This window comes from Balaenoptera physalus (genome assembly GCF_965194825.1).
Source record: "Balaenoptera physalus genome assembly, chromosome: 6".
NCBI lineage: Eukaryota > Metazoa > Chordata > Mammalia > Artiodactyla > Balaenopteridae > Balaenoptera > Balaenoptera physalus.
The window spans coordinates 82,956,918-82,966,840 of NC_138885.1; the positions used below are offsets into that span (position 1 = coordinate 82,956,918).

Genomic DNA, 9,923 nt, shown 5'->3' on the forward strand with positions numbered 1-9,923 from the left:
AAAGTCAAATTTTTTATTGTTTTGTCAGTAATTCTAGATCAAACCGAAAAAACTTTTATGTGACCAATCACGATAGTATTTCAACCTATCTTGTAGGTAAGTTAAGATTTACTTTTGCCTACAGAACATCATGATAATAAATTTCATATATTTCATATACATATTCCTCAGGTTTCAAATGGAACCATCTGGGGGCACCTTTTCCCTGACCTAAATGTATTAGAAAAAGATTATTGCCAATGTTTTGCTTAAAGAAAGCAACTGGAAAAAAGAAATGTTTCACTTTCCTATCACTTTATATTTACACATAAAATCCTAGGTGTGTTGTAAGTGCTCATTAAGTGCTCATTAAGAGAAGAATGAGTGGCACTCCTGATGCTACGAATAGCACAGGTGGATAGTATTACCCCAGCTTTAAAATGTAAAAAATCTGAGGGACACATAGGCGAAACGACTCTTGCCCAAGATGCTCAGCTCCTAAGGATCAACCTGAGGTCTCCTGACGCCAGACATGGTTGTCTCTCTAGATGCTGGGTGGAACCATATTCCACCCAAAATTGGAACATTTGTTCCCATGTTACTATTGCCATTGCCCTGCTCTATCAATTTATTCTAGTTAATGACAAGAGAACAGGTGCTGAAAATAGCATTACAATTGTAATTGCTACTATTGTTAAACCCTTGCTATGATTTGGACGAAAATCTGTTTTCTAACTAAGAATTAACTGGACTGAACCCATCCTAAAGTTAGAGAGATCACTCCTAGGACCTGAGTCCATCCTCAGAGAGCTGAACTCAAGGCTGAAAAGGGAAAAGATAGGTTCACAGTCTTAGGACATTCTTTTCTGTCGCAGCTTCTAGAAATGCCTTTTTAAAGGATTCTAAAAACGTCTTTCACTCTCTACGGGCTAATTCTCCCATCCCAAGAAAACTATGGAGCATTTCTTTTGAAAACTGAGTGCCTGCCTAGTCTCTTTGAATGCCTGGTCCTAGAAGATCCCTATAAACGGGCCTTTTGTCCCACTGCCAGGCAGCTAATGGTGCCACTTTGGTTCTGAGATGAGCCGCAGCATGCAAAGGAGGCGACCTGCCCTAAAATATCACTGTTCTCCTCAAAGCCTCAATCACTAGCTACCTCAGCTGCGGGGCTGTCTGCTGAAACCGAGGCACGCAATCTAACGTCAGACATTACAGTTGAGAGAAGACGGCTAAGAAAGTGAAGGGGGCGCCCACTCCGCCCTTTGCGAGGACACACCTCCACCCACCGTTCACATTTTCGGGGGCAGAGCGCCCGAGTCTCGCCGAGAGCCCCGCCACGGCGCACCTCTGAATCGTGGAGTCGATCGCTTCTTTTTAAAACGACCCATCCTCAGCTAGGTTAACGTGAAGTAACTGTCAAAACAGCAAGGAAACAGCTAAGGCGCCGCAGCGTCCTGCAGAGCATTTCCTGGCCCGCGCTGCTCCGGAGAAGCAACGCCAAGGTGTGGTCTGCCTCCTTACCTGGCTCTCTCAGCCCGGGTCCCAGGCGGTGCTCAAGTCCAAAGTCGGAATCGCCCTTCAAGGTCCCCAGAACCCAGCCGCTGACACCATCGTCAGTAGGGGATTTGCATTTCTCCTCCCACTTGAGGCTTTCCTGTGCGTCAGCGTTGAGTCTCTGGGACTTTACTTGGGTCGTTCCCACCCACTCTCTCTTCTAGAAAAGCTCAAGACCAGAAACAGTCTGGCTGAAGCCGCTTTGCAGGGCGCCCTTTCCTCATCCCCATCAATCACTCCGGCCACTGCCTGTGGCCCGTGGGTGTCAGGAGGAGGGGCGTGGGAGGGGGTCACACACACTCATTTTCTTCCGGTTTCCCCAGACCATCAGAGACCCCCTGCGGACTTACTTGCCTGGAGCTAAATTCCTGGCTTCCCAGCCTCCTCCTTACAGACTCCACTCATCTTGGTAAGAGCCAGCCCCTGGGATGAAAGGGGTACGTCGCCAGGATGAAAACAGCAAATCGAAGACTTCACTGTGCGCGGATTCCAGCAGGGTCTGCTCGCCGGGAGGAGGACAACCTCACCCAAAGGTTTGGGCCAGCTCCTGTTCAGGTGGACTCCTGCCCTTACTAGCCCAGTATCCTCCTTCCCTCCCCACACCTGGTGCCCTTCTCCCATTGTGACATGGGCTGGTCCTAGAATCACAGAGCTGGAGGGAGCCTTGGCTTCGTCTGGTTCTGATTCCTCTTTCATATCTGAAAAGACTGAGGCCCAGGGAGGTGACCAGAGTTACTCAATGAGTTAGCTGCAGAGGCTGGATGAGAGTCTGGGGGTTTCAACTCCCTCCTTAGTGCTCTTTTCCTTTCATCTCTTCGGAGCCAGGTGTTAACACCCTGACACACAGTAAGAGTTCTACAAAAGTTCAGGAAAATAAAGACAAAAATAAAGGAAGACAGACAAAAGGAGGTAGAAGGAATGACTCAATCTGCTTATGTACATGCCTAGAGCCATCTGCCAAGGTCAAAGGCCTTGCTTCACCATCGTCCTGACCAGCATCGCACAGGATTCTCCTCCTCTTTCAGGAGACATTATTATCATGTGATTAAATTTACTACCCCTCTCCCTCACTCACAAAAAATAAGTCAATCAACCCCAAAGTCACGCATCTAAATTCAAAGTCATCCCTCTAAATTCACTGGTCAGGTAGAGATGGTCCTGGCTGCTTGCTCACTGGGCGGTTTCCAGGAGCTTATGCTTGCTCTGTCCCCACCTGAAGAAAGTGCCTCATTTGAGCTGTTCCGTAAGCTACGGGGCAAAGCCTGGGTTTCTTCTGGGGAAGAGGTCACTGCCTATAGGAAAAAGTCCAGATTCAAGGCACTCAAAGTTCTGTACAACTTGGTCCTAACCTCTCCTGGAAACTTTTCTCCCCCCCCCCCAACGAAAGCCTATGATCTGATGAAGACCAGTCTTCTCTGCTCCCTAGATGAACCTCTCATATTTCAGTACTGATGCTCCCTTCAACTGCAGTTTCTTCCCCTGACTTGTCTACTTATTGAAATCCTCTCCTTCTCAGTGATTTCACTGATGACCCCAACCCACAAACAACTTTTCCCTGCTCTGAAATCTCATCGTACTTCCCGTCCAAACTAGTGCAGTCCAAGAGAAAAAAAATGCAAGCCACATATGTTTGTTTCTAGTAGCCACATTAAAAATACAGAATATTAACATTTCAGCATATAATCAATATAAAAAGTTATTAATGAGAGAGAGCATTCCATAGATTAACAACAAGGTCCTACTGTATAGCACAGGGAACTATATTCAATATCCTATAATAAACCATAATAGGAAAGAATATGAAAAAGAATATGTATATATACATGTATAACTGAATCGCTTTGCTGTACACCAGAAACGAACACAACATTGTAAATAAACTATACTTCAATTAAAAAAACTTATTTCATACTAAATCTGTGAAGTCTGGTGTGTGTTTGGCACTTCAAGGATATCTCAGTTAGGACTAGCCACATTTCAAGTGCTTAGTAGCCACATGTGGCTAGTGGCTACCACACTGGACAGTGGAGACCTAGCCCACTCACTTAACACTTTTCACTTCCTGCCTTATAGTATTAGTCATATTGGTTTTGCAGGTCTTTATCATCATTATATTCAATTGTTGAGTGACTGCTGTACGAAGCAGAGAGTTTGTTCGCTTCTTCCTTTTAAGGACCTCACCTTGGGACGCTCCTAGCAGTTCTCAAACTGTTTGGTCTCAAGACAGCTTTATACTCTTAAAAATTGTTGACAAGCCCAAAGAATTTTTGTGTATTTCTATTCTGTATTCATTTTTTAATTTATTGTACTTAAAATTAAATCTGAGAAAAATTAAAACATCTATTCATCGAAAATTATAGTCATAAACCCATTATGTGCTAAACATTTTTAAAATGGAAAACAAGCGTATTCTCCAACATAGACACAAAAAAACAGAAGAGTGGCATTGATTTACATAAAAAAAAATCTCTTTAATGTCTGCTTTGAGAGAAGACAGCTGGATTCTTTTATCTGCTTCTACATTTAATTTATTGCAAAATATTGTTTTGGTTGAAGTATTTGAAGAAAGTCTGGACTCACACAGATATGTAATCGGAAAAGGGAAGAGCATTTTAGCAGCCTGTACAGATAATGTGGATATTCTTCTTTGATACCACACCAAAACTCAAAAAGTGGTAGTTCCTTAAGAGTTAGTTGTATTGTGGAATGTGAAACCGTATCAGCGAACTTTATATATACTGTTACGTTAAAATCCATTGGTATACCTTGTATTTTGAATTGAACTCTTACTAATAATTTTGTAATATCACACACTGTCCATTTGGAAAATATTGGCTCACTGAATTATGCAGCTCTTCCAAATGCTGACACACTTCATCATACAATATCAGAAAATCACATTAGTTAATATCACCACTGATCTCATTAGAAAAGTATTTTAAGTATTTGAAAGCTGTTAAACTCATGATGACAGATACACGTTTCCCAAATTCTAGTTTTTGCTTAAAAGCTCCAATTTTGTTATTGGCAACAGATATTGTCAATTGTTTTCCTTGACGTGACAGTCTCACTTTGTTCGTTTTCAGGAAAATGTCTTCCAAATACCCACGTCAGTATAGCCATAGTTTGTCAGTCATTCTTTCAAGTAAAATTGGCCGGGACAGTGGGCGGGCAACTCAAACAGTCACACAAGTGCTTTTCCTTGAAATGACTATCATATATTAATATGTGTATGTGCCATTTCATCACACAGAATATTAAGAGACATGGATTCAAGGTCTGAGATTTAATACAATTAATACGTCTTCCTGCTTCACTGAAAATTCTTAACTCAAACTGGCATTTAGAAAATTTTAAGTGTGTGGTGGTGAAGAATGCAATGACTACTAGGATAATTTGGCACCATTGCCTTGGTTCATGCTAAGGCATCAACGTTACCCATCATTGCTTTGGTGCCATCAGTGCAAACGTCAACAGAGTGAAAAGACAAAACAGTATTATTATAAGAATAGTTTTACCCTGGCGGACCCCCTGAAAAGACCTGGGGGACTATCCTCAGGGGTCCTTAGCACTTTCAGAACCCCTGCTCCATCCACCATCTCCTGCCCACGGTAGTCAGTCACCCAGAGGTATAGATCATGAGGGAATCTCCACCCAAATGAACACTTTTTCTTGGTTAAAACATATGCTTAACCTCTGTTTCCTCTCCTATTTCATGAACTAAGCCAGGCTTCTAAGAAAGGGTATCTCTATATCCACTTTGCTTCTCTTTCTTAGAATCAAGTCTAAAAAGCTAGGTTCCCAATTTTTTGACCCTACACTGGCCTTGGCCTCATCAGTGCCTCAGAGCCAGAAAACAAAAAACAAACAAAACAAAACAAAACAAAAACCCCCAAAACGAAACCAAACAAAAACAAAAACAAAAAACCCCAACCAAAAATATCCCCCAAAAGAATCCAAAGCAAAACAAACAAAAACACTCTAAAGTGCAATCCCCATAAAGTTTCCCAAGCTCAAAGGCCTTCAGAGATTTCTCTCTCCCCTTTAAATGGTCCCCTAATTGCCCTCGTTGTAAGCCCTACTGCTAATTTTTTTTTTTTTGGCCTCATTTTAAGAAGGAAATACCAGATGATAGACTTTCAGAAAAATAGATTCTAGTTCTGATTTTGCCACTTTCGAGCAGTACCAAGCTGGTTAAGCTACCTAACCTCTGAGTCCCAAACTCCCTGTAAAAATGGGGATATTATAGCTCACAGGAAATTGCTGGGAAGATTCAAAGATCTAATGTCAAGAATGAGATAAGGAAAAATGCTCAGTAGCTATTGCTAATAGAATAATAAACATAAGCAGGTTGTAAGAAACTTTGGAGGTCACTAGGTTAACCCTCCATCTTCCCTTCCCCATCGTTGTCCACACGGGGTTTCAAATGGAGATGAGATGAAGAGAGTTAAAGTGAGATATGCAGGTTCACACCTGTAAATTGGAGGCAGAGAGGATTCAGTCAATTCTTCTGACTGCTTCTTCTGCTGTGCTAAGTAGAGCTGCTTATTTTGGAGGCAGTGAGACCGGAAGAGAAGGGGTATCACTCTCCCTGCCGCAGGGTGTAAGCCAGCTCCACGTTCTCCCAATTCTTTTATTTTATTTTATTTTATTTTTGGCTGTGTTGGGTCTTCGTTTCTGTGCGAAGGCTCTCTAGTTGCGGCAAGCAGGGGCCACTCTTCATTGCGGTGCGCGGGCCTCTCACTATCGTGGCCTCTCTTGTTGCGGAGCACAGGCTCCAGACGCGCAGGCTCAGTAGTTGTGGCTCACGGGCCCAGTTGCTCCGCGGCATGTGGGATCTTCCCAGACCAGGGCTCGAACCCGTGTCCCCTGCATTGGCAGGCAGATTCTCAACCACTGCGCCACCAGGGAAGCCCCTCTCCCAATTCTTACACAAAGAATATAAACATTTGTTTGTTTTGTTTTTATTTTTGTGGTGGCACCTTACCTCTCCTGTCCAAGCTTCCTCTCTTGTGTGTCCCAAGGGAACGGGGGTGAGTTAGAGTTGGATGCTGGACTGACAGAACACGTTATCAATACATACAGAAATATACACTGGATTCCGAGGTAGCTGGTATCAAATGAGTGGTACAGCAGGATTATTGAGACAAGGCAGTCTGGTGTGGGTCTTAGTAGCTCATCTGTGTGTAAGTCACTCAAGCTCCACCAAAACAATGTCTTGTACAGGGGCTTACTACCTATCTTTAGAGTTCTCGAGTCCAGTTCCCAATGACAGTGCTCCCTCTACTGCCCACTCGGCAGCATTGCAACTTACAAATGGGCCTTTGTAATAGCACTTTCCCGTAATAGCACATTTTCAGCTTTAACTCCATGGCGGGCAAGGTGCTGAGAACTTCACATGCATTGTTTTACCTAATCCTCACAATACACCCCAGGACTAAGTATCATTCTTATCTCCAAGTGACAGACAAGGAGACCTGGCTTAATGAGGCTAGAAGATTTGGTCAATGTTAATCCGATGGTAAGGGGCAGATTTAGGATTCAAACACAGGCCTGTCTGACTCCAGAAACAGTACTTGAAAGCATTCAGCTTTACTAAAAATCTTATCTGCTCTGATAATAAAAGGAATAAATTGCTCAGAGAGCTATGGAAGAGGTAAATTTAAGGATCTAAGCACAAATTCCAAAATAGAGAGGCTCATTACCTAGTCTATTGGTTAGAGATGATGCAGGTACTCTGATTCTCCAGCGTTTCTGTGGAGCATATGGACAATTAGCCATGCATTTAAAAGTCCTTGATGTATCATGACGGTAGACACATTGCCAATAGAGTTCCAAAACATTTAGCAAATTACGTGCTTCTACAGCATCTTGTTTATACTGTATATGAGGTGACTGTTTCTTCTGAGCCACAAATTAGAAAATGAAGTTTGACAGCAGGCTAGGTTATTTGTTTTGTTTTGTTTTTTTTAACATTTTTTCTTTTAATTTCTTTAATGTTGTATCTATTTTATTTATTTATTTTTGGCTGCATTGAGTCTTCGTTGCTGTGCGCGGGCTTTCTGTAGTTGTGGTGAGCAGGGGCTACTCTCTGTTGTAGTGCATGGGCTTCTCGTTGTGGTGGCTTCTCTTGTGGAGCACAGGCTCTAGGTGCACGGGGCTTCAGTAGTTGTGGCACACGGGCTCAGTAGTTGTGGCTCGCTGGCTCTAGAGCACAGGCTCAATAGTTGTGGCGCACGGGCTTAGTTGCTCCGCGGCATGTGGGATCTTCCCGGACCAGGGCTCAAACCCGTATCCCCTGCATTGGCAGGCAGATTCTTAATCATTGCTCCACCAGGGAAGCTCCAGGCTAGGATATTAGAATTGTAGACTCTTGCAAAAAAAAAAAAAATCTGCTTGTGTGGCCAGTTAAATAGCCCTTAACCACCCTATTCTATTTTATGTATTTTTCATATACAATTCTTTCTCTGGACAGAATATTTAGGGGGTCAGGACTAAATGTTATTTTTCTTTGTGTTTCAGTGTCCAGCTCAGTGCCTGGCATAGAGCAGGTATTCAAGGAATGTTTACTGAACAGAGAGAAGAGCTAATGAAGGGCTCTATTATCATAGTCTGTCCTGAGAAGGGCTCTTTCTGATGACTTTTCTTGTCGAGTCCCTTAATTCCTACCAAGGTTTTCACTACACTTGAAAAGTATAATAATATCTCACATTTATACAATTACTAATAGTTATATAAATTAATATAATGATTTAATGTACATCAATTCTATCTGAACACCAAGTTGAAGAGGGAAGAGGAGGTTATCTTTCAATTTCTCTCTCTCTCATTCTCTCTTTCAGATATTTTGGGGAGAGCATGATCTTTACTTAGGAAAAGACTGGTTAAGGTGTTTGGGGTGGTAGGAAAAAGTGAAAAAAACAGATAAAGGACTCCACTTTTAAGTCTATTATGTCTATTTAAGACATAAATAGAAATTGGGAGAATGAAGCAGATAGGAGAGAAAAAAAGAAAGGAAGGGAAAGAGGAAGATACAGGAAGATAGAGGAAGTTGAAGATGGGGAAAGAATGGGAGAGAAAACAAAACATGGCACAAACTTGCCTCAAAATGGGGGTCAGTGGAAAGTTTTGAGTAGTGAGGTCTAATGACCCATGTCTAATGATCTATATCAAGTTATTTTTTGTCTCTGTTGCCCACCTCCTTCATCCCTTCCAGGCTTCATGAATGACCAACATGGTTTTTGTTGTGGTACTATTGAAGGAAATGAAAAGAGTATTTTTAAAAGTGTGGTATATCTTTCCATTTATTTAAGCCTTTGATTTCTTTCATTAGTGTTTTGTATATAAATCCTATACATTTTTGTTAGATTTATGCCAAATTGCTTCTTTTTTGGTGTGATTATAAATGGTTTTTTAAAAATTTCAACTTCTACTTGTTCATTGCAATTAACTTTAGTATATTGACATTGCATTCTGTGACCTTGCTAAACTTTCCTAATCAAACTTATAAGCTTTTGTAAAGCAAAGGAAACCATAAACAAAATGAAAAGACAACCTACAGACTGGGAGAAAACATTTGCCAACAATGCGACCTACAAGAACTTAATTTCCAAAATATACAAACAGCTCATACAACTCAATAACAACAAAAGAAACAACCCAATCAAAAAAGGGGCAGAAGACCTAAACAGATATTTCTCCAAAGAAGACTTACAGAGGGCCAACAAGGCACATGAAAAGATGCTCATCATTACTAACTATTAGAGAAATGCAAATCAAAACTATAATTAGGTATCCCCTTACACAGGTCAGAATGGCCATCAGTAAAAAGTCTAAAAATAATAAGTGCTGGAGAGGGTGTGGAGAAAAGGGAACCCTCTGACACTGTTGGTGGGAATGTAAATTGGTACAGCCACTATGGAAAACTATACAGAGTGTCCTTAAAAAACTAAAAATAGAGTTACCACATGATCCAGCAATCCCACTCTTGAACATATACCCAGAGAAAACCATAATTCAAAAAGACACATGCACCCCTATATTCATTGCAGCACTATTTACAATGGCCAAGACATGGAGACAACCTAAATGTCCTTCGACAGAAGGAATGGATAAAGAAGGCATGGTACATATATACAATGGAATACTACTCAGCCATAAAAAAGAATGAAGTAATGACACTTGCAGCAACATGGATGGACCTAGAGATTATCATACTAAGTGAAGTAAGTCAGCAGAGAAAGACAAATATTATATATCACTTACATGTGGAATCTAAAAAATAGTACAAATGAATTTATTTACAAAACAGAAACAGACTCAGACATAGAAAACAAATTTATGGTTACCAAAGGGGAAGGGGGAGAGGGATAAATTGGGAGTATGGGATT

General features: G+C 41.5%; 1 protein-coding gene across 7 annotated transcripts in view; it reads right to left on the minus strand.

The window, feature by feature from the left end:
* STAT4 (signal transducer and activator of transcription 4) overlaps positions 1-8,467 on the minus strand; it is a 99,728-nt gene extending 91,261 nt beyond the window's left edge. For all 7 annotated transcript variants that reach the window (XM_082467071.1, XM_082467070.1, XM_082467072.1 and 4 more), the window contains exon 1: positions 1,501-8,467. The gene's annotated coding sequence lies outside the window, so the exon portion shown is untranslated. The remainder of the gene's footprint in view (positions 1-1,500) is intronic.
* Positions 8,468-9,923: the final 1,456 nt, after the last annotated feature.